Source organism: Schistocerca nitens, chromosome 7 (genome assembly GCF_023898315.1).
Source record: "Schistocerca nitens isolate TAMUIC-IGC-003100 chromosome 7, iqSchNite1.1, whole genome shotgun sequence".
NCBI lineage: Eukaryota > Metazoa > Arthropoda > Insecta > Orthoptera > Acrididae > Schistocerca > Schistocerca nitens.
Genome location: NC_064620.1, coordinates 455,861,404 through 455,885,788, shown reverse-complemented (window position 1 = coordinate 455,885,788; position 24,385 = coordinate 455,861,404). Strand labels below are relative to the sequence as shown.

General features: G+C 42.0%; 10 non-coding genes across 10 annotated transcripts; all 10 read right to left on the bottom strand.

Annotated features, from left to right (window-relative positions):
- Positions 1-211: 211 nt before the first annotated feature.
- Positions 212-318, bottom strand: LOC126196707 (U6 spliceosomal RNA). Its single transcript, XR_007539161.1, has one exon. It is a non-coding gene; the product is annotated as a U6 spliceosomal RNA (small nuclear RNA).
- A 2,493-nt stretch (positions 319-2,811) lies between these two features.
- On the bottom strand, positions 2,812-2,918 carry LOC126196706 (U6 spliceosomal RNA). Its single transcript, XR_007539160.1, has one exon. It is a non-coding gene; the product is annotated as a U6 spliceosomal RNA (small nuclear RNA).
- A 2,493-nt stretch (positions 2,919-5,411) lies between these two features.
- Positions 5,412-5,518, bottom strand: LOC126196704 (U6 spliceosomal RNA). Its single transcript, XR_007539159.1, has one exon. It is a non-coding gene; the product is annotated as a U6 spliceosomal RNA (small nuclear RNA).
- A 2,493-nt stretch (positions 5,519-8,011) lies between these two features.
- On the bottom strand, positions 8,012-8,118 carry LOC126196703 (U6 spliceosomal RNA). The gene has a single exon (XR_007539158.1). It is a non-coding gene; the product is annotated as a U6 spliceosomal RNA (small nuclear RNA).
- A 2,477-nt stretch (positions 8,119-10,595) lies between these two features.
- LOC126196702 (U6 spliceosomal RNA) lies at positions 10,596-10,702 on the bottom strand. Its single transcript, XR_007539157.1, has one exon. It is a non-coding gene; the product is annotated as a U6 spliceosomal RNA (small nuclear RNA).
- Positions 10,703-13,179: 2,477 nt separating this feature from the next.
- Positions 13,180-13,286, bottom strand: LOC126196701 (U6 spliceosomal RNA). The gene has a single exon (XR_007539156.1). It is a non-coding gene; the product is annotated as a U6 spliceosomal RNA (small nuclear RNA).
- A 2,493-nt stretch (positions 13,287-15,779) lies between these two features.
- Positions 15,780-15,886, bottom strand: LOC126196700 (U6 spliceosomal RNA). Its single transcript, XR_007539155.1, has one exon. It is a non-coding gene; the product is annotated as a U6 spliceosomal RNA (small nuclear RNA).
- A 2,492-nt stretch (positions 15,887-18,378) lies between these two features.
- Positions 18,379-18,485, bottom strand: LOC126196699 (U6 spliceosomal RNA). The gene has a single exon (XR_007539154.1). It is a non-coding gene; the product is annotated as a U6 spliceosomal RNA (small nuclear RNA).
- Positions 18,486-20,962: 2,477 nt separating this feature from the next.
- Positions 20,963-21,069, bottom strand: LOC126196698 (U6 spliceosomal RNA). Its single transcript, XR_007539153.1, has one exon. It is a non-coding gene; the product is annotated as a U6 spliceosomal RNA (small nuclear RNA).
- Positions 21,070-23,546: 2,477 nt separating this feature from the next.
- Positions 23,547-23,653, bottom strand: LOC126196697 (U6 spliceosomal RNA). Its single transcript, XR_007539152.1, has one exon. It is a non-coding gene; the product is annotated as a U6 spliceosomal RNA (small nuclear RNA).
- Positions 23,654-24,385: the final 732 nt, after the last annotated feature.

Here is a 24,385-nt window from a genome sequence, read left to right as displayed (position 1 = left end):
AGAGTGACATTTTAGATGTGCATTGGTGATGTAAGGGATAGGTTTATTGCCAGTTTTATCATGTTCTGTTGTGAATGAAAGAGAGTGGAGGAGAACTGCGTAAATGGACAGCATAGTTTGTGACAAGTGGGTGCAGATATGAAGCGAAACTTGTGTAGGTGGCTGAGGGTATTAGCAGCTGATGTGAGACATGAGAGAGTGAGATTGCGAAAAAAATGTGGAACGCTTCACGATTTTGCGTGTCATCCTTGCGCAGGGGCCATGCTAATCTTCTCTGTATCGTTCCAATTTTAGTATATGTACCGCCGAAGCGAGTACATTCGAGGAGCCCTCTGAAATTGTATATATAGTTATGGCGTCGCGTCAAACATGGTTCGGCTTGGACGTAGCTTTACGCAGCTCTGGTGAGGATCACAAGGCCTGCCGAGTGCTAATCTGTGAATTAATTACTGCGAGGTGTCGTTCTTAGTAAGTGGCAGCTCTGTGAACTGTTTTATTTGGCAGTATTGGATGTAAATCTTAGATCGTAGAGTCGCTTGCTCTCGCAGCATCCACCCAGAGCAGCAGCAGGTTCACACAGCTGCCGCTAGGCGGCAGCAAGACGTGTTGGCACGTATTGTCGCCATGTTCTCACATCGCGAGTTTAGTGTCTCATAGGCATACCTATGAAACACACTTCTCTAATGTGTGGGATAAATGACGCTGATTGGAGCTGGTAGCAGGTCTTGAAGACTCTCAAAACAAGCGAATATTTTTGCGAAACTGTCTTCACTGCTAACACAAATTGCATTACTCTTTCAGTGGTACTTTCTTACGATACTAATCGATTTAATGACAGAGTGCGCATATGCAAGGCAACTTTTAACTCACACATCAAGTACACCACAAGAAGACACAGTCTGTGACCATGTACATTATTGAGTAACTCCTATTCATCCAATGGTGCCAGAAGACAATAGTGACTGCAAAAAGAGACACAGTAGCCTCACGAACCATTAAAACCACCATTCATATTGCACACTTTGAAACACAGCAGTGTAGGCCATTACTAGCGCATGGATGGGTGAATGCGAGTTGTGTGAGATAGTAGTAGGAATGATGGACATAGTTCCGTTTTCAGTACAATACCAGGTGATATATTTGTGTTGATCCAAGATTACACAGGGCAGGTCTACTTGGCAAGAGTGAAACACTGTGATGGAGATGTGTGAATGAGCCTAAAATATTGAGCGGACATGTGGTAAGAGAAACCAGGTTAGCATTGTGTTAGTAGCTGTAGTTATGTTCCTGTGAAATGTCAATCAGATGTAATCCAGTTTGGTGAATGTTGTTATTGCAGGAAGAATTGCTAGTGCAAAACAAAGAGTGATAGGTTTAGTATCTGAAAGCAGTTAATAACTGAGTAGCTACTGGTGTCATGTGACACAAACTGGTTTGTGATGTTGCTGTCTGTTCCAAAATCTTGAAGCTTGCTAGTGTTTTGTGTCTTGACTGCCTCTGTATTTGCTTATGTGCTAGAGCTTCTGTGTATGTGACATGATGAATATTGCATGCAGGGTTTGTCCAATCTTTCTGCTAGACACAGGATGAGAGGTGCATCAGCTGTAATTGTGAACAGCATCGACTTGTATGACATTGATGGGATTCAAAGTGCTGTCAAAATAGTAGAGCCTCACATCTAAATACTATATGTTAATATTAGCATACTGGTCTGCTTTCTAAACACTTCAGTGTTGTGGTATTCATTGGCTGACACTTTTGAATTTAATTTAGGTAACTATATGTAGTGGCAGATTGCCAGACATGTTTGTAAAATACTTTGTGTGTCGCACTAGTGAAATTTGTACATGACATGCTGGTGCACCACAGATTTGCTGTAATAGTTGGTTTTTAGGTGAAGGGCAGTGGCTTATTACACAGGCAGATATGCTTCAGTTAAGAATCTGATGAGGTGTCACCTGCAGCCTGTATTATGAGGCTGCAGCTGGACAGCAAGGCCACTAGGAGAGTTACTTGAAACATAATGTTAAATGAACTTCCTGTAAAGGGGTAACTTGCACACTTAATGATTAAAGAGACATCTACCTTCACATGTTTATTTATGCTGCTGAAACAATTATGGCATCAGCTGCAGCCATGAAGATGAATAAAGTTAAATGTTGTGGGTCTGTGTGCAGAAAGTATGTGATAGTGGCATACAGGCACCAGAAGCTTTGTAGGCGTTAGAGAAAAATAAATATTAGGTAATGCAAGCTAATTTTAGAGCGCTAGAGTGTATTTAAGCAGTAGTCTGAGTGAAAGTATGTGAGTGAGAAAGATTTGGAACATGCAGCTATCTTGTGTAAAGTTGATGTCAGGTTTCCAAATGTTGTGTGTGGCAGTAGGTGTGTGTTATGAAATGACGTGATTGAGACAGTAGGAAGAGATGTTGTGCCAGCAGAGTGTGATACTGAGGAAGAGAAGAGGCTTTTGCCTGTGCTAGGCTTAGTCTTAGACTCGCTGTGATTTGTGTCACGTTTGCGAATGAGCTGAAGGGGTGCTAGTGACATGTACTTGTGTCAGTGTAGTTGTGGTTTTGGTGTGCTTGCTGAGTTGTTATTAGAGTGACATTTTAGATGTGCATTGGTGATGTAAGGGATAGGTTTATTGCCAGTTTTATCATGTTCTGTTGTGAATGAAAGAGAGTGGAGGAGAACTGCGTAAATGGACAGCATAGTTTGTGACAAGTGGGTGCAGATATGAAGCGAAACTTGTGTAGGTGGCTGAGGGTATTAGCAGCTGATGTGAGACATGAGAGAGTGAGATTGCGAAAAAAATGTGGAACGCTTCACGATTTTGCGTGTCATCCTTGCGCAGGGGCCATGCTAATCTTCTCTGTATCGTTCCAATTTTAGTATATGTACCGCCGAAGCGAGTACATTCGAGGAGCCCTCTGAAATTGTATATATAGTTATGGCGTCGCGTCAAACATGGTTCGGCTTGGACGTAGCTTTACGCAGCTCTGGCGAGGATCACAAGGCCTGCCGAGTGCTAATCTGTGAATTAATTACTGCGAGGTGTCGTTCTTAGTAAGTGGCAGCTCTGTCAACTGTATTATTTGGCAGTATTGGATGTAAAACTTAGATCGTAGAGTCGCTTTCTCTCGCAGCATCCACCCAGAGCAGCAGCAGGTTCACACAGCTGCCGCTAGGCGGCAGCAAGACGTGTTGGCACGTATTGTCGCCATGTTCTCACATCGCGAGTTTAGTGTCTCATAGGCATACCTATGAAACACACTTCTCTAATGTGTGGGATAAATGACGCTGATTGGAGCTGGTAGCAGGTCTTGAAGACTCTCAAAACAAGCGAATATTTTTGCGAAACTGTCTTCACTGCTAACACAAATTGCATTACTCTTTCAGTGGTACTTTCTTACGATACTAATCGATTTAATGACAGAGTGCGCATATGCAAGGCAACTTTTAACTCACACATCAAGTACACCACAAGAAGACACAGTCTGTGACCATGTACATTATTGAGTAACTCCTATTCATCCAATGGTGCCAGAAGACAATAGTGACTGCAAAAAGAGACACAGTAGCCTCACGAACCATTAAAACCACCATTCATATTGCACACTTTGAAACACAGCAGTGTAGGCCATTACTAGCGCATGGATGGGTGAATGCGAGTTGTGTGAGATAGTAGTAGGAATGATGGACATAGTTCCGTTTTCAGTACAATACCAGGTGATATATTTGTGTTGATCCAAGATTACACAGGGCAGGTCTACTTGGCAAGAGTGAAACACTGTGATGGAGATGTGTGAATGAGCCTAAAATATTGAGCGGACACGTGGTAAGAGAAACCAGGTTAGCATTGTGTTAGTAGCTGTAGTTATGTTCCTGTGAAATGTCAATCAGATGTAATCCAGTTTGGTGAATGTTGTTATTGCAGGAAGAATTGCTAGTGCAAAACAAAGAGTGATAGGTTTAGTATCTGAAAGCAGTTAATAACTGAGTAGCTACTGGTGTCATGTGACACAAACTGGTTTGTGATGTTGCTGTCTGTTCCAAAATCTTGAAGCTTGCTAGTGTTTTGTGTCTTGACTGCCTCTGTATTTGCTTATGTGCTAGAGCTTCTGTGTATGTGACATGATGAATATTGCATGCAGGGTTTGTCCAATCTTTCTGCTAGACACAGGATGAGAGGTGCATCAGCTGTAATTGTGAACAGCATCGACTTGTATGACATTGATGGGATTCAAAGTGCTGTCAAAATAGTAGAGCCTCACATCTAAATACTATATGTTAATATTAGCATACTGGTCTGCTTTCTAAACACTTCAGTGTTGTGGTATTCATTGGCTGACACTTTTGAATTTAATTTAGGTAACTATATGTAGTGGCAGATTGCCAGACATGTTTGTAAAATACTTTGTGTGTCGCACTAGTGAAATTTGTACATGACATGCTGGTGCACCACAGATTTGCTGTAATAGTTGGTTTTTAGGTGAAGGGCAGTGGCTTATTACACAGGCAGATATGCTTCAGTTAAGAATCTGATGAGGTGTCACCTGCAGTCTGTATTATGAGGCTGCAGCTGGACAGCAAGGCCACTAGGAGAGTTACTTGAAACATAATGTTAAATGAACTTCCTGTAAAGGGGTAACTTGCACACTTAATGATTAAAGAGACATCTACCTTCACATGTTTATTTATGCTGCTGAAACAATTATGGCATCAGCTGCAGCCATGAAGATGAATAAAGTTAAATGTTGTGGGTCTGTGTGCAGAAAGTATGTGATAGTGGCATACAGGCACCAGAAGCTTTGTAGGCGTTAGAGAAAAATAAATATTAGGTAATGCAAGCTAATTTTAGAGCGCTAGAGTGTATTTAAGCAGTAGTCTGAGTGAAAGTATGTGAGTGAGAAAGATTTGGAACATGCAGCTATCTTGTGTAAAGTTGATGTCAGGTTTCCAAATGTTGTGTGTGGCAGTAGGTGTGTGTTATGAAATGACGTGATTGAGACAGTAGGAAGAGATGTTGTGCCAGCAGAGTGTGATACTGAGGAAGAGAAGAGGCTTTTGCCTGTGCTAGGCTTAGTCTTAGACTCGCTGTGATTTGTGTCACGTTTGCGAATGAGCTGAAGGGGTGCTAGTGACATGTACTTGTGTCAGTGTAGTTGTGGTTTTGGTGTGCTTGCTGAGTTGTTATTAGAGTGACATTTTAGATGTGCATTGGTGATGTAAGGGATAGGTTTATTGCCAGTTTTATCATGTTCTGTTGTGAATGAAAGAGAGTGGAGGAGAACTGCGTAAATGGTCAGCATAGTTTGTGACAAGTGGGTGCAGATATGAAGCGAAACTTGTGTAGGTGGCTGAGGGTATTAGCAGCTGATGTGAGACATGAGAGAGTGAGATTGCGAAAAAAATGTGGAACGCTTCACGATTTTGCGTGTCATCCTTGCGCAGGGGCCATGCTAATCTTCTCTGTATCGTTCCAATTTTAGTATATGTACCGCCGAAGCGAGTACATTCGAGGAGCCCTCTGAAATTGTATATATAGTTATGGCGTCGCGTCAAACATGGTTCGGCTTGGACGTAGCTTTACGCAGCTCTGGCGAGGATCACAAGGCCTGCCGAGTGCTAATCTGTGAATTAATTACTGCGAGGTGTCGTTCTTAGTAAGTGGCAGCTCTGTCAACTGTTTTATTTGGCAGTATTGGATGTAAAACTTAGATCGTAGAGTCGCTTGCTCTCGCAGCATCCACCCAGAGCAGCAGCAGGTTCACACAGCTGCCGCTAGGCGGCAGCAAGACGTGTTGGCACGTATTGTCTCCATGTTCTCACATCGCGAGTTTAGTGTCTCATAGGCATACCTATGAAACACACTTCTCTAATGTGTGGGATAAATGACGCTGATTGGAGCTGGTAGCAGGTCTTGAAGACTCTCAAAACAAGCGAATATTTTTGCGAAACTGTCTTCACTGCTAACACAAATTGCATTACTCTTTCAGTGGTACTTTCTTACGATACTAATCGATTTAATGACAGAGTGCGCATATGCAAGGCAACTTTTAACAGCACACATCAAGTACACCACAAGAAGACACAGTCTGTGACCATGTACATTATTGAGTAACTCCTATTCATCCAATGGTGCCAGAAGACAATAGTGACTGCAAAAAGAGACACAGTAGCCTCACGAACCATTAAAACCACCATTCATATTGCACACTTTGAAACACAGCAGTGTAGGCCATTACTAGCGCATGGATGGGTGAATGCGAGTTGTGTGAGATAGTAGTAGGAATGATGGACATAGTTCCGTTTTCAGTACAATACCAGGTGATATATTTGTGTTGATCCAAGATTACACAGGGCAGGTCTACTTGGCAAGAGTGAAACACTGTGATGGAGATGTGTGAATGAGCCTAAAATATTGAGCGGACATGTGGTAAGAGAAACCAGGTTAGCATTGTGTTAGTAGCTGTAGTTATGTTCCTGTGAAATGTCAATCAGATGTAATCCAGTTTGGTGAATGTTGTTATTGCAGGAAGAATTGCTAGTGCAAAACAAAGAGTGATAGGTTTAGTATCTGAAAGCAGTTAATAACTGAGTAGCTACTGGTGTCATGTGACACAAACTGGTTTGTGATGTTGCTGTCTGTTCCAAAATCTTGAAGCTTGCTAGTGTTTTGTGTCTTGACTGCCTCTGTATTTGCTTATGTGCTAGAGCTTCTGTGTATGTGACATGATGAATATTGCATGCAGGGTTTGTCCAATCTTTCTGCTAGACACAGGATGAGAGGTGCATCAGCTGTAATTGTGAACAGCATCGACTTGTATGACATTGATGGGATTCAAAGTGCTGTCAAAATAGTAGAGCCTCACATCTAAATACTATATGTTAATATTAGCATACTGGTCTGCTTTCTAAACACTTCAGTGTTGTGGTATTCATTGGCTGACACTTTTGAATTTAATTAGGTAACTATATGTAGTGGCAGATTGCCAGACATGTTTGTAAAATACTTTGTGTGTCGCACTAGTGAAATTTGTACATGACATGCTGGTGCACCACAGATTTGCTGTAATAGTTGGTTTTTAGGTGAAGGGCAGTGGCTTATTACACAGGCAGATATGCTTCAGTTAAGAATCTGATGAGGTGTCACCTGCAGTCTGTATTATGAGGCTGCAGCTGGACAGCAAGGCCACTAGGAGAGTTACTTGAAACATAATGTTAAATGAACTTCCTGTAAAGGGGTAACTTGCACACTTAATGATTAAAGAGACATCTACCTTCACATGTTTATTTATGCTGCTGAAACAATTATGGCATCAGCTGCAGCCATGAAGATGAATAAAGTTAAATGTTGTGGGTCTGTGTGCAGAAAGTATGTGATAGTGGCATACAGGCACCAGAAGCTTTGTAGGCGTTAGAGAAAAATAAATATTAGGTAATGCAAGCTAATTTTAGAGCGCTAGAGTGTATTTAAGCAGTAGTCTGAGTGAAAGTATGTGAGTGAGAAAGATTTGGAACATGCAGCTATCTTGTGTAAAGTTGATGTCAGGTTTCCAAATGTTGTGTGTGGCAGTAGGTGTGTGTTATGAAATGACGTGATTGAGACAGTAGGAAGAGATGTTGTGCCAGCAGAGTGTGATACTGAGGAAGAGAAGAGGCTTTTGCCTGTGCTAGGCTTAGTCTTAGACTCGCTGTGATTTGTGTCACGTTTGCGAATGAGCTGAAGGGGTGCTAGTGACATGTACTTGTGTCAGTGTAGTTGTGGTTTTGGTGTGCTTGCTGAGTTGTTATTAGAGTGACATTTTAGATGTGCATTGGTGATGTAAGGGATAGGTTTATTGCCAGTTTTATCATGTTCTGTTGTGAATGAAAGAGAGTGGAGGAGAACTGCGTAAATGGTCAGCATAGTTTGTGACAAGTGGGTGTAGATATGAAGCGAAACTTGTGTAGGTGGCTGAGGGTATTAGCAGCTGATGTGAGACATGAGAGAGTGAGATTGCGAAAAAAATGTGGAACGCTTCACGATTTTGCGTGTCATCCTTGCGCAGGGGCCATGCTAATCTTCTCTGTATCGTTCCAATTTTAGTATATGTACCGCCGAAGCGAGTACATTCGAGGAGCCCTCTGAAATTGTATATATAGTTATGGCGTCGCGTCAAACATGGTTCGGCTTGGACGTAGCTTTACGCAGCTCTGGCGAGGATCACAAGGCCTGCCGAGTGCTAATCTGTGAATTAATTACTGCGAGGTGTCGTTCTTAGTAAGTGGCAGCTCTGTCAACTGTTTTATTTGGCAGTATTGGATGTAAAACTTAGATCGTAGAGTCGCTTGCTCTCGCAGCAGCAGGTTCACACAGCTGCCGCTAGGCGGCAGCAAGACGTGTTGGCACGTATTGTCGCCATGTTCTCACATCGCGAGTTTAGTGTCTCATAGGCATACCTATGAAACACACTTCTCTAATGTGTGGGATAAATGACGCTGATTGGAGCTGGTAGCAGGTCTTGAAGACTCTCAAAACAAGCGAATATTTTTGCGAAACTGTCTTCACTGCTAACACAAATTGCATTACTCTTTCAGTGGTACTTTCTTTCGATACTAATCGATTTAATGACAGAGTGCGCATATGCAAGGCAACTTTTAACTCACACATCAAGTACACCACAAGAAGACACAGTCTGTGACCATGTACATTATTGAGTAACTCCTATTCATCCAATGGTGCCAGAAGACAATAGTGACTGCAAAAAGAGACACAGTAGCCTCACGAACCATTAAAACCACCATTCATATTGCACACTTTGAAACACAGCAGTGTAGGCCATTACTAGCGCATGGATGGGTGAATGCGAGTTGTGTGAGATAGTAGTAGGAATGATGGACATAGTTCCGTTTTCAGTACAATACCAGGTGATATATTTGTGTTGATCCAAGATTACACAGGGCAGGTCTACTTGGCAAGAGTGAAACACTGTGATGGAGATGTGTGAATGAGCCTAAAATATTGAGCGGACATGTGGTAAGAGAAACCAGGTTAGCATTGTGTTAGTAGCTGTAGTTATGTTCCTGTGAAATGTCAATCAGATGTAATCCAGTTTGGTGAATGTTGTTATTGCAGGAAGAATTGCTAGTGCAAAACAAAGAGTGATAGGTTTAGTATCTGAAAGCAGTTAATAACTGAGTAGCTACTGGTGTCATGTGACACAAACTGGTTTGTGATGTTGCTGTCTGTTCCAAAATCTTGAAGCTTGCTAGTGTTTTGTGTCTTGACTGCCTCTGTATTTGCTTATGTGCTAGAGCTTCTGTGTATGTGACATGATGAATATTGCATGCAGGGTTTGTCCAATCTTTCTGCTAGACACAGGATGAGAGGTGCATCAGCTGTAATTGTGAACAGCATCGACTTGTATGACATTGATGGGATTCAAAGTGCTGTCAAAATAGTAGAGCCTCACATCTAAATACTATATGTTAATATTAGCATACTGGTCTGCTTTCTAAACACTTCAGTGTTGTGGTATTCATTGGCTGACACTTTTGAATTTAATTTAGGTAACTATATGTAGTGGCAGATTGCCAGACATGTTTGTAAAATACTTTGTGTGTCGCACTAGTGAAATTTGTACATGACATGCTGGTGCACCACAGATTTGCTGTAATAGTTGGTTTTTAGGTGAAGGGCAGTGGCTTATTACACAGGCAGATATGCTTCAGTTAAGAATCTGATGAGGTGTCACCTGCAGTCTGTATTATGAGGCTGCAGCTGGACAGCAAGGCCACTAGGAGAGTTACTTGAAACATAATGTTAAATGAACTTCCTGTAAAGGGGTAACTTGCACACTTAATGATTAAAGAGACATCTACCTTCACATGTTTATTTATGCTGCTGAAACAATTATGGCATCAGCTGCAGCCATGAAGATGAATAAAGTTAAATGTTGTGGGTCTGTGTGCAGAAAGTATGTGATAGTGGCATACAGGCACCAGAAGCTTTGTAGGCGTTAGAGAAAAATAAATATTAGGTAATGCAAGCTAATTTTAGAGCGCTAGAGTGTATTTAAGCAGTAGTCTGAGTGAAAGTATGTGAGTGAGAAAGATTTGGAACATGCAGCTATCTTGTGTAAAGTTGATGTCAGGTTTCCAAATGTTGTGTGTGGCAGTAGGTGTGTGTTATGAAATGACGTGATTGAGACAGTAGGAAGAGATGTTGTGCCAGCAGAGTGTGATACTGAGGAAGAGAAGAGGCTTTTGCCTGTGCTAGGCTTAGTCTTAGACTCGCTGTGATTTGTGTCACGTTTGCGAATGAGCTGAAGGGGTGCTAGTGACATGTACTTGTGTCAGTGTAGTTGTGGTTTTGGTGTGCTTGCTGAGTTGTTATTAGAGTGACATTTTAGATGTGCATTGGTGATGTAAGGGATAGGTTTATTGCCAGTTTTATCATGTTCTGTTGTGAATGAAAGAGAGTGGAGGAGAACTGCGTAAATGGTCAGCATAGTTTGTGACAAGTGGGTGCAGATATGAAGCGAAACTTGTGTAGGTGGCTGAGGGTATTAGCAGCTGATGTGAGACATGAGAGAGTGAGATTGCGAAAAAAATGTGGAACGCTTCACGATTTTGCGTGTCATCCTTGCGCAGGGGCCATGCTAATCTTCTCTGTATCGTTCCAATTTTAGTATATGTACCGCCGAAGCGAGTACATTCGAGGAGCCCTCTGAAATTGTATATATAGTTATGGCGTCGCGTCAAACATGGTTCGGCTTGGACGTAGCTTTACGCAGCTCTGGCGAGGATCACAAGGCCTGCCGAGTGCTAATCTGTGAATTAATTACTGCGAGGTGTCGTTCTTAGTAAGTGGCAGCTCTGTCAACTGTTTTATTTGGCAGTATTGGATGTAAAACTTAGATCGTAGAGTCGCTTGCTCTCGCAGCAGCAGGTTCACACAGCTGCCGCTAGGCGGCAGCAAGACGTGTTGGCACGTATTGTCGCCATGTTCTCACATCGCGAGTTTAGTGTCTCATAGGCATACCTATGAAACACACGTCTCTAATGTGTGGGATAAATGACGCTGATTGGAGCTGGTAGCAGGTCTTGAAGACTCTCAAAACAAGCGAATATTTTTGCGAAACTGTCTTCACTGCTAACACAAATTGCATTACTCTTTCAGTGGTACTTTCTTACGATACTAATCGATTTAATGACAGAGTGCGCATATGCAAGGCAACTTTTAACTCACACATCAAGTACACCACAAGAAGACACAGTCTGTGACCATGTACATTATTGAGTAACTCCTATTCATCCAATGGTGCCAGAAGACAATAGTGACTGCAAAAAGAGACACAGTAGCCTCACGAACCATTAAAACCACCATTCATATTGCACACTTTGAAACACAGCAGTGTAGGCCATTACTAGCGCATGGATGGGTGAATGCGAGTTGTGTGAGATAGTAGTAGGAATGATGGACATAGTTCCGTTTTCAGTACAATACCAGGTGATATATTTGTGTTGATCCAAGATTACACAGGGCAGGTCTACTTGGCAAGAGTGAAACACTGTGATGGAGATGTGTGAATGAGCCTAAAATATTGAGCGGACATGTGGTAAGAGAAACCAGGTTAGCATTGTGTTAGTAGCTGTAGTTATGTTCCTGTGAAATGTCAATCAGATGTAATCCAGTTTGGTGAATGTTGTTATTGCAGGAAGAATTGCTAGTGCAAAACAAAGAGTGATAGGTTTAGTATCTGAAAGCAGTTAATAACTGAGTAGCTACTGGTGTCATGTGACACAAACTGGTTTGTGATGTTGCTGTCTGTTCCAAAATCTTGAAGCTTGCTAGTGTTTTGTGTCTTGACTGCCTCTGTATTTGCTTATGTGCTAGAGCTTCTGTGTATGTGACATGATGAATATTGCATGCAGGGTTTGTCCAATCTTTCTGCTAGACACAGGATGAGAGGTGCATCAGCTGTAATTGTGAACAGCATCGACTTGTATGACATTGATGGGATTCAAAGTGCTGTCAAAATAGTAGAGCCTCACATCTAAATACTATATGTTAATATTAGCATACTGGTCTGCTTTCTAAACACTTCAGTGTTGTGGTATTCATTGGCTGACACTTTTGAATTTAATTTAGGTAACTATATGTAGTGGCAGATTGCCAGACATGTTTGTAAAATACTTTGTGTGTCGCACTAGTGAAATTTGTACATGACATGCTGGTGCACCACAGATTTGCTGTAATAGTTGGTTTTTAGGTGAAGGGCAGTGGCTTATTACACAGGCAGATATGCTTCAGTTAAGAATCTGATGAGGTGTCACCTGCAGTCTGTATTATGAGGCTGCAGCTGGACAGCAAGGCCACTAGGAGAGTTACTTGAAACATAATGTTAAATGAACTTCCTGTAAAGGGGTAACTTGCACACTTAATGATTAAAGAGACATCTACCTTCACATGTTTATTTATGCTGCTGAAACAATTATGGCATCAGCTGCAGCCATGAAGATGAATAAAGTTAAATGTTGTGGGTCTGTGTGCAGAAAGTATGTGATAGTGGCATACAGGCACCAGAAGCTTTGTAGGCGTTAGAGAAAAATAAATATTAGGTAATGCAAGCTAATTTTAGAGCGCTAGAGTGTATTTAAGCAGTAGTCTGAGTGAAAGTATGTGAGTGAGAAAGATTTGGAACATGCAGCTATCTTGTGTAAAGTTGATGTCAGGTTTCCAAATGTTGTGTGTGGCAGTAGGTGTGTGTTATGAAATGACGTGATTGAGACAGTAGGAAGAGATGTTGTGCCAGCAGAGTGTGATACTGAGGAAGAGAAGAGGCTTTTGCCTGTGCTAGGCTTAGTCTTAGACTCGCTGTGATTTGTGTCACGTTTGCGAATGAGCTGAAGGGGTGCTAGTGACATGTACTTGTGTCAGTGTAGTTGTGGTTTTGGTGTGCTTGCTGAGTTGTTATTAGAGTGACATTTTAGATGTGCATTGGTGATGTAAGGGATAGGTTTATTGCCAGTTTTATCATGTTCTGTTGTGAATGAAAGAGAGTGGAGGAGAACTGCGTAAATGGTCAGCATAGTTTGTGACAAGTGGGTGCAGATATGAAGCGAAACTTGTGTAGGTGGCTGAGGGTATTAGCAGCTGATGTGAGACATGAGAGAGTGAGATTGCGAAAAAAATGTGGAACGCTTCACGATTTTGCGTGTCATCCTTGCGCAGGGGCCATGCTAATCTTCTCTGTATCGTTCCAATTTTAGTATATGTACCGCCGAAGCGAGTACATTCGAGGAGCCCTCTGAAATTGTATATATAGTTATGGCGTCGCGTCAAACATGGTTCGGCTTGGACGTAGCTTTACGCAGCTCTGGCGAGGATCACAAGGCCTGCCGAGTGCTAATCTGTGAATTAATTACTGCGAGGTGTCGTTCATAGTAAGTGGCAGCTCTGTCAACTGTATTATTTGGCAGTATTGGATGTAAAACTTAGATCGTAGAGTCGCTTGCTCTCGCAGCATCCACCCAGAGCAGCAGCAGGTTCACACAGCTGCCGCTAGGCAGCAGCAAGACGGGTTGGCACGTATTGTCGCCATGTTCTCACATCGCGAGTTTAGTGTCTCATAGGCATACCTATGAAACACACTTCTCTAATGTGTGGGATAAATGACGCTGATTGGAGCTGGTAGCAGGTCTTGAAGACTCTCAAAACAAGCGAATATTTTTGCGAAACTGTCTTCACTGCTAACACAAATTGCATTACTCTTTCAGTGGTACTTTCTTACGATACTAATCGATTTAATGACAGAGTGCGCATATGCAAGGCAACTTTTAACTCACACATCAAGTACACCACAAGAAGACACAGTCTGTGACCATGTACATTATTGAGTAACTCCTATTCATCCAATGGTGCCAGAAGACAATAGTGACTGCAAAAAGAGACACAGTAGCCTCACGAACCATTAAAACCACCATTCATATTGCACACTTTGAAACACAGCAGTGTAGGCCATTACTAGCGCATGGATGGGTGAATGCGAGTTGTGTGAGATAGTAGTAGGAATGATGGACATAGTTCCGTTTTCAGTACAATACCAGGTGATATATTTGTGTTGATCCAAGATTACACAGGGCAGGTCTACTTGGCAAGAGTGAAACACTGTGATGGAGATGTGTGAATGAGCCTAAAATATTGAGCGGACATGTGGTAAGAGAAACCAGGTTAGCATTGTGTTAGTAGCTGTAGTTATGTTCCTGTGAAATGTCAATCAGATGTAATCCAGTTTGGTGAATGTTGTTATTGCAGGAAGAATTGCTAGTGCAAAACAAAGAGTGATAGGTTTAGTATCTGAAAGCAGTTAATAACTGAGTAGCTACTGGTGTCATGTGACACAAACTGGTTTGTGATGTTGCTGTCTGTTCCAAAATCTTGAAGCTTGCTAGTGTTTTGTGTCTTGACTGCCTCTGTATTTGCTTATGTGCTAGAGCTTCTGTGTATGTGACATGATGAATATTGCATGCAGGGTTTGTCCAATCTTTCTGCTAGACACAGGATGAGAGGTGCATCAGCTGTAATTGTGAACAGCATCGACTTGTATGACATTGATGGGATTCAAAGTGCTGTCAAAATAGTAGAGCCTCACATCTAAATACTATATGTTAATATTAGCATACTGGTCTGCTTTCTAAACACTTCAGTGTTGTGGTATTCATTGGCTGACACTTTTGAATTTAATTTAGGTAACTATATGTAGTGGCAGATTGCCAGACATGTTTGTAAAATACTTTGTGTGTCGCACTAGTGAAATTTGTACATGACATGCTGGTGCACCACAGATTTGCTGTAATAGTTGGTTTTTAGGTGAAGGGCAGTGGCTTATTACACAGGCAGATATGCTTCAGTTAAGAATCTGATGAGGTGTCACCTGCAGTCTGTATTATGAGGCTGCAGCTGGACAGCAAGGCCACTAGGAGAGTTACTTGAAACATAATGTTAAATGAACTTCCTGTAAAGGGGTAACTTGCACACTTAATGATTAAAGAGACATCTACCTTCACATGTTTATTTATGCTGCTGAAACAATTATGGCATCAGCTGCAGCCATGAAGATGAATAAAGTTAAATGTTGTGGGTCTGTGTGCAGAAAGTATGTGATAGTGGCATACAGGCACCAGAAGCTTTGTAGGCGTTAGAGAAAAATAAATATTAGGTAATGCAAGCTAATTTTAGAGCGCTAGAGTGTATTTAAGCAGTAGTCTGAGTGAAAGTATGTGAGTGAGAAAGATTTGGAACATGCAGCTATCTTGTGTAAAGTTGATGTCAGGTTTCCAAATGTTGTGTGTGGCAGTAGGTGTGTGTTATGAAATGACGTGATTGAGACAGTAGGAAGAGATGTTGTGCCAGCAGAGTGTGATACTGAGGAAGAGAAGAGGCTTTTGCCTGTGCTAGGCTTAGTCTTAGACTCGCTGTGATTTGTGTCACGTTTGCGAATGAGCTGAAGGGGTGCTAGTGACATGTACTTGTGTCAGTGTAGTTGTGGTTTTGGTGTGCTTGCTGAGTTGTTATTAGAGTGACATTTTAGATGTGCATTGGTGATGTAAGGGATAGGTTTATTGCCAGTTTTATCATGTTCTGTTGTGAATGAAAGAGAGTGGAGGAGAACTGCGTAAATGGTCAGCATAGTTTGTGACAAGTGGGTGCAGATATGAAGCGAAACTTGTGTAGGTGGCTGAGGGTATTAGCAGCTGATGTGAGACATGAGAGAGTGAGATTGCGAAAAAAATGTGGAACGCTTCACGATTTTGCGTGTCATCCTTGCGCAGGGGCCATGCTAATCTTCTCTGTATCGTTCCAATTTTAGTATATGTACCGCCGAAGCGAGTACATTCGAGGAGCCCTCTGAAATTGTATATATAGTTATGGCGTCGCGTCAAACATGGTTCGGCTTGGACGTAGCTTTACGCAGCTCTGGCGAGGATCACAAGGCCTGCCGAGTGCTAATCTGTGAATTAATTACTGCGAGGTGTCGTTCTTAGTAAGTGGCAGCTCTGTCAACTGTTTTATTTGGCAGTATTGGATGTAAAACTTAGATCGTAGAGTCGCTTGCTCTCGCAGCATCCACCCAGAGCAGCAGCAGGTTCACACAGCTGCCGCTAGGCGGCAGCAAGACGTGTTGGCACGTATTGTCTCCATGTTCTCACATCGCGAGTTTAGTGTCTCATAGGCATACCTATGAAACACACTTCTCTAATGTGTGGGATAAATGACGCTGATTGGAGCTGGTAGCAGGTCTTGAAGACTCTGAAAACAAGCGAATATTTTTGCGAAACTGTCTTCACTGCTAACACAAATTGCATTACTCTTTCAGTGGTACTTTCTTACGATACTAATCGATTTAATGACAGAGTGCGCATATGCAAGGCAACTTTTAACTCACACATCAAGTACACCACAAGAAGACACAGTCTGTGACCATGTACATTATTGAGTAACTCCTATTCATCCAATGGTGCCAGAAGACAATAGTGACTGCAAAAAGAGACACAGTAGCCTCACGAACCATTAAAACCACCATTCATATTGCACACTTTGAAACACAGCAGTGTAGGCCATTACTAGCGCATGGATGGGTGAATGCGAGTTGTGTGAGATAGTAGTAGGAATGATGGACATAGTTCCGTTTTCAGTACAATACCAGGTGATATATTTGTGTTGATCCAAGATTACACAGGGCAGGTCTACTTGGCAAGAGTGAAACACTGTGATGGAGATGTGTGAATGAGCCTAAAATATTGAGCGGACATGTGGTAAGAGAAACCAGGTTAGCATTGTGTTAGTAGCTGTAGTTATGTTCCTGTGAAATGTCAATCAGATGTAATCCAGTTTGGTGAATGTTGTTATTGCAGGAAGAATTGCTAGTGCAAAACAAAGAGTGATAGGTTTAGTATCTGAAAGCAGTTAATAACTGAGTAGCTACTGGTGTCATGTGACACAAACTGGTTTGTGATGTTGCTGTCTGTTCCAAAATCTTGAAGCTTGCTAGTGTTTTGTGTCTTGACTGCCTCTGTATTTGCTTATGTGCTAGAGCTTCTGTGTATGTGACATGATGAATATTGCATGCAGGGTTTGTCCAATCTTTCTGCTAGACACAGGATGAGAGGTGCATCAGCTGTAATTGTGAACAGCATCGACTTGTATGACATTGATGGGATTCAAAGTGCTGTCAAAATAGTAGAGCCTCACATCTAAATACTATATGTTAATATTAGCATACTGGTCTGCTTTCTAAACACTTCAGTGTTGTGGTATTCATTGGCTGACACTTTTGAATTTAATTAGGTAACTATATGTAGTGGCAGATTGCCAGACATGTTTGTAAAATACTTTGTGTGTCGCACTAGTGAAATTTGTACATGACATGCTGGTGCACCACAGATTTGCTGTAATAGTTGGTTTTTAGGTGAAGGGCAGTGGCTTATTACACAGGCAGATATGCTTCAGTTAAGAATCTGATGAGGTGTCACCTGCAGTCTGTATTATGAGGCTGCAGCTGGACAGCAAGGCCACTAGGAGAGTTACTTGAAACATAATGTTAAATGAACTTCCTGTAAAGGGGTAACTTGCACACTTAATGATTAAAGAGACATCTACCTTCACATGTTTATTTATGCTGCTGAAACAATTATGGCATCAGCTGCAGCCATGAAGATGAATAAAGTTAAATGTTGTGGGTCTGTGTGCAGAAAGTATGTGATAGTGGCATACAGGCACCAGAAGCTTTGTAGGCGTTAGAGAAAAATAAATATTAGGTAATGCAAGCTAATTTTAGAGCGCTAGAGTGTATTTAAGCAGTAGTCTGAGTGAAAGTATGTGAGTGAGAAAGATTTGGAACATGCAGCTATCTTGTGTAAAGTTGATGTCAGGTTTCCAAATGTTGTGTGTGGCAGTAGGTGTGTGTTATGAAATGACGTGATTGAGACAGTAGGAAGAGATGTTGTGCCAGCAGAGTGTGATACTGAGGAAGAGAAGAGGCTTTTGCCTGTGCTAGGCTTAGTCTTAGACTCGCTGTGATTTGTGTCACGTTTGCGAATGAGCTGAAGGGGTGCTAGTGACATGTACTTGTGTCAGTGTAGTTGTGGTTTTGGTGTGCTTGCTGAGTTGTTATTAGAGTGACATTTTAGATGTGCATTGGTGATGTAAGGGATAGGTTTATTGCCAGTTTTATCATGTTCTGTTGTGAATGAAAGAGAGTGGAGGAGAACTGCGTAAATGGTCAGCATAGTTTGTGACAAGTGGGTGTAGATATGAAGCGAAACTTGTGTAGGTGGCTGAGGGTATTAGCAGCTGATGTGAGACATGAGAGAGTGAGATTGCGAAAAAAATGTGGAACGCTTCACGATTTTGCGTGTCATCCTTGCGCAGGGGCCATGCTAATCTTCTCTGTATCGTTCCAATTTTAGTATATGTACCGCCGAAGCGAGTACATTCGAGGAGCCCTCTGAAATTGTATATATAGTTATGGCGTCGCGTCAAACATGGTTCGGCTTGGACGTAGCTTTACGCAGCTCTGGCGAGGATCACAAGGCCTGCCGAGTGCTAATCTGTGAATTAATTACTGCGAGGTGTCGTTCTTAGTAAGTGGCAGCTCTGTCAACTGTTTTATTTGGCAGTATTGGATGTAAAACTTAGATCGTAGAGTCGCTTGCTCTCGCAGCAGCAGGTTCACACAGCTGCCGCTAGGCGGCAGCAAGACGTGTTGGCACGTATTGTCGCCATGTTCTCACATCGCGAGTTTAGTGTCTCATAGGCATACCTATGAAACACACTTCTCTAATGTGTGGGATAAATGACGCTGATTGGAGCTGGTAGCAGGTCTTGAAGACTCTCAAAACAAGCGAATATTTTTGCGAAACTGTCTTCACTGCTAACACAAATTGCATTACTCTTTCAGTGGTACTTTCTTTCGATACTAATCGATTTAATGACAGAGTGCGCATATGCAAGGCAACTTTTAACTCACACATCAAGTACACCACAAGAAGACACAGTCTGTGACCATGTACATTATTGAGTAACTCCTATTCATCCAATGGTGCCAGAAGACAATAGTGACTGCAAAAAGAGACACAGTAGCCTCACGAACCATTAAAACCACCATTCATATTGCACACTTTGAAACACAGCAGTGTAGGCCATTACTAGCGCATGGATGGGTGAATGCGAGTTGTGTGAGATAGTAGTAGGAATGATGGACATAGTTCCGTTTTCAGTACAATACCAGGTGATATATTTGTGTTGATCCAAGATTACACAGGGCAGGTCTACTTGGCAAGAGTGAAACACTGTGATGGAGATGTGTGAATGAGCCTAAAATATTGAGCGGACATGTGGTAAGAGAAACCAGGTTAGCATTGTGTTAGTAGCTGTAGTTATGTTCCTGTGAAATGTCAATCAGATGTAATCCAGTTTGGTGAATGTTGTTATTGCAGGAAGAATTGCTAGTGCAAAACAAAGAGTGATAGGTTTAGTATCTGAAAGCAGTTAATAACTGAGTAGCTACTGGTGTCATGTGACACAAACTGGTTTGTGATGTTGCTGTCTGTTCCAAAATCTTGAAGCTTGCTAGTGTTTTGTGTCTTGACTGCCTCTGTATTTGCTTATGTGCTAGAGCTTCTGTGTATGTGACATGATGAATATTGCATGCAGGGTTTGTCCAATCTTTCTGCTAGACACAGGATGAGAGGTGCATCAGCTGTAATTGTGAACAGCATCGACTTGTATGACATTGATGGGATTCAAAGTGCTGTCAAAATAGTAGAGCCTCACATCTAAATACTATATGTTAATATTAGCATACTGGTCTGCTTTCTAAACACTTCAGTGTTGTGGGATTCATTGGCTGACACTTTTGAATTTAATTTAGGTAACTATATGTAGTGGCAGATTGCCAGACATGTTTGTAAAATACTTTGTGTGTCGCACTAGTGAAATTTGTACATGACATGCTGGTGCACCACAGATTTGCTGTAATAGTTGGTTTTTAGGTGAAGGGCAGTGGCTTATTACACAGGCAGATATGCTTCAGTTAAGAATCTGATGAGGTGTCACCTGCAGTCTGTATTATGAGGCTGCAGCTGGACAGCAAGGCCACTAGGAGAGTTACTTGAAACATAATGTTAAATGAACTTCCTGTAAAGGGGTAACTTGCACACTTAATGATTAAAGAGACATCTACCTTCACATGTTTATTTATGCTGCTGAAACAATTATGGCATCAGCTGCAGCCATGAAGATGAATAAAGTTAAATGTTGTGGGTCTGTGTGCAGAAAGTATGTGATAGTGGCATACAGGCACCAGAAGCTTTGTAGGCGTTAGAGAAAAATAAATATTAGGTAATGCAAGCTAATTTTAGAGCGCTAGAGTGTATTTAAGCAGTAGTCTGAGTGAAAGTATGTGAGTGAGAAAGATTTGGAACATGCAGCTATCTTGTGTAAAGTTGATGTCAGGTTTCCAAATGTTGTGTGTGGCAGTAGGTGTGTGTTATGAAATGACGTGATTGAGACAGTAGGAAGAGATGTTGTGCCAGCAGAGTGTGATACTGAGGAAGAGAAGAGGCTTTTGCCTGTGCTAGGCTTAGTCTTAGACTCGCTGTGATTTGTGTCACGTTTGCGAATGAGCTGAAGGGGTGCTAGTGACATGTACTTGTGTCAGTGTAGTTGTGGTTTTGGTGTGCTTGCTGAGTTGTTATTAGAGTGACATTTTAGATGTGCATTGGTGATGTAAGGGATAGGTTTATTGCCAGTTTTATCATGTTCTGTTGTGAATGAAAGAGAGTGGAGGAGAACTGCGTAAATGGTCAGCATAGTTTGTGACAAGTGGGTGCAGATATGAAGCGAAACTTGTGTAGGTGGCTGAGGGTATTAGCAGCTGATGTGAGACATGAGAGAGTGAGATTGCGAAAAAAATGTGGAACGCTTCACGATTTTGCGTGTCATCCTTGCGCAGGGGCCATGCTAATCTTCTCTGTATCGTTCCAATTTTAGTATATGTACCGCCGAAGCGAGTACATTCGAGGAGCCCTCTGAAATTGTATATATAGTTATGGCGTCGCGTCAAACATGGTTCGGCTTGGACGTAGCTTTACGCAGCTCTGGCGAGGATCACAAGGCCTGCCGAGTGCTAATCTGTGAATTAATTACTGCGAGGTGTCGTTCTTAGTAAGTGGCAGCTCTGTCAACTGTTTTATTTGGCAGTATTGGATGTAAAACTTAGATCGTAGAGTCGCTTGCTCTCGCAGCAGCAGGTTCACACAGCTGCCGCTAGGCGGCAGCAAGACGTGTTGGCACGTATTGTCGCCATGTTCTCACATCGCGAGTTTAGTGTCTCATAGGCATACCTATGAAACACACTTCTCTAATGTGTGGGATAAATGACGCTGATTGGAGCTGGTAGCAGGTCTTGAAGACTCTCAAAACAAGCGAATATTTTTGCGAAACTGTCTTCACTGCTAACACAAATTGCATTACTCTTTCAGTGGTACTTTCTTACGATACTAATCGATTTAATGACAGAGTGCGCATATGCAAGGCAACTTTTAACTCACACATCAAGTACACCACAAGAAGACACAGTCTGTGACCATGTACATTATTGAGTAACTCCTATTCATCCAATGGTGCCAGAAGACAATAGTGACTGCAAAAAGAGACACAGTAGCCTCACGAACCATTAAAACCACCATTCATATTGCACACTTTGAAACACAGCAGTGTAGGCCATTACTAGCGCATGGATGGGTGAATGCGAGTTGTGTGAGATAGTAGTAGGAATGATGGACATAGTTCCGTTTTCAGTACAATACCAGGTGATATATTTGTGTTGATCCAAGATTACACAGGGCAGGTCTACTTGGCAAGAGTGAAACACTGTGATGGAGATGTGTGAATGAGCCTAAAATATTGAGCGGACATGTGGTAAGAGAAACCAGGTTAGCATTGTGTTAGTAGCTGTAGTTATGTTCCTGTGAAATGTCAATCAGATGTAATCCAGTTTGGTGAATGTTGTTATTGCAGGAAGAATTGCTAGTGCAAAACAAAGAGTGATAGGTTTAGTATCTGAAAGCAGTTAATAACTGAGTAGCTACTGGTGTCATGTGACACAAACTGGTTTGTGATGTTGCTGTCTGTTCCAAAATCTTGAAGCTTGCTAGTGTTTTGTGTCTTGACTGCCTCTGTATTTGCTTATGTGCTAGAGCTTCTGTGTATGTGACATGATGAATATTGCATGCAGGGTTTGTCCAATCTTTCTGCTAGACACAGGATGAGAGGTGCATCAGCTGTAATTGTGAACAGCATCGACTTGTATGACATTGATGGGATTCAAAGTGCTGTCAAAATAGTAGAGCCTCACATCTAAATACTATATGTTAATATTAGCATACTGGTCTGCTTTCTAAACACTTCAGTGTTGTGGTATTCATTGGCTGACACTTTTGAATTTAATTTAGGTAACTATATGTAGTGGCAGATTGCCAGACATGTTTGTAAAATACTTTGTGTGTCGCACTAGTGAAATTTGTACATGACATGCTGGTGCACCACAGATTTGCTGTAATAGTTGGTTTTTAGGTGAAGGGCAGTGGCTTATTACACAGGCAGATATGCTTCAGTTAAGAATCTGATGAGGTGTCACCTGCAGTCTGTATTATGAGGCTGCAGCTGGACAGCAAGGCCACTAGGAGAGTTACTTGAAACATAATGTTAAATGAACTTCCTGTAAAGGGGTAACTTGCACACTTAATGATTAAAGAGACATCTACCTTCACATGTTTATTTATGCTGCTGAAACAATTATGGCATCAGCTGCAGCCATGAAGATGAATAAAGTTAAATGTTGTGGGTCTGTGTGCAGAAAGTATGTGATAGTGGCATACAGGCACCAGAAGCTTTGTAGGCGTTAGAGAAAAATAAATATTAGGTAATGCAAGCTAATTTTAGAGCGCTAGAGTGTATTTAAGCAGTAGTCTGAGTGAAAGTATGTGAGTGAGAAAGATTTGGAACATGCAGCTATCTTGTGTAAAGTTGATGTCAGGTTTCCAAATGTTGTGTGTGGCAGTAGGTGTGTGTTATGAAATGACGTGATTGAGACAGTAGGAAGAGATGTTGTGCCAGCAGAGTGTGATACTGAGGAAGAGAAGAGGCTTTTGCCTGTGCTAGGCTTAGTCTTAGACTCGCTGTGATTTGTGTCACGTTTGCGAATGAGCTGAAGGGGTGCTAGTGACATGTACTTGTGTCAGTGTAGTTGTGGTTTTGGTGTGCTTGCTGAGTTGTTATTAGAGTGACATTTTAGATGTGCATTGGTGATGTAAGGGATAGGTTTATTGCCAGTTTTATCATGTTCTGTTGTGAATGAAAGAGAGTGGAGGAGAACTGCGTAAATGGTCAGCATAGTTTGTGACAAGTGGGTGCAGATATGAAGCGAAACTTGTGTAGGTGGCTGAGGGTATTAGCAGCTGATGTGAGACATGAGAGAGTGAGATTGCGAAAAAAATGTGGAACGCTTCACGATTTTGCGTGTCATCCTTGCGCAGGGGCCATGCTAATCTTCTCTGTATCGTTCCAATTTTAGTATATGTACCGCCGAAGCGAGTACATTCGAGGAGCCCTCTGAAATTGTATATATAGTTATGGCGTCGCGTCAAACATGGTTCGGCTTGAGACGTAGCTTTACGCAGCTCTGGCGAGGATCACAAGGCCTGCCGAGTGCTAATCTGTGAATTAATTACTGCGAGGTGTCGTTCATAGTAAGTGGCAGCTCTGTCAACTGTATTATTTGGCAGTATTGGATGTAAAACTTAGATCGTAGAGTCGCTTGCTCTCGCAGCATCCACCCAGAGCAGCAGCAGGTTCACACAGCTGCCGCTAGGCAGCAGCAAGACGGGTTGGCACGTATTGTCGCCATGTTCTCACATCGCGAGTTTAGTGTCTCATAGGCATACCTATGAAACACACTTCTCTAATGTGTGGGATAAATGACGCTGATTGGAGCTGGTAGCAGGTCTTGAAGACTCTCAAAACAAGCGAATATTTTTGCGAAACTGTCTTCACTGCTAACACAAATTGCATTACTCTTTCAGTGGTACTTTCTTACGATACTAATCGATTTAATGACAGAGTGCGCATATGCAAGGCAACTTTTAACTCACACATCAAGTACACCACAAGAAGACACAGTCTGTGACCATGTACATTATTGAGTAACTCCTATTCATCCAATGGTGCCAGAAGACAATAGTGACTGCAAAAAGAGACACAGTAGCCTCACGAACCATTAAAACCACCATTCATATTGCACACTTTGAAACACAGCAGTGTAGGCCATTAC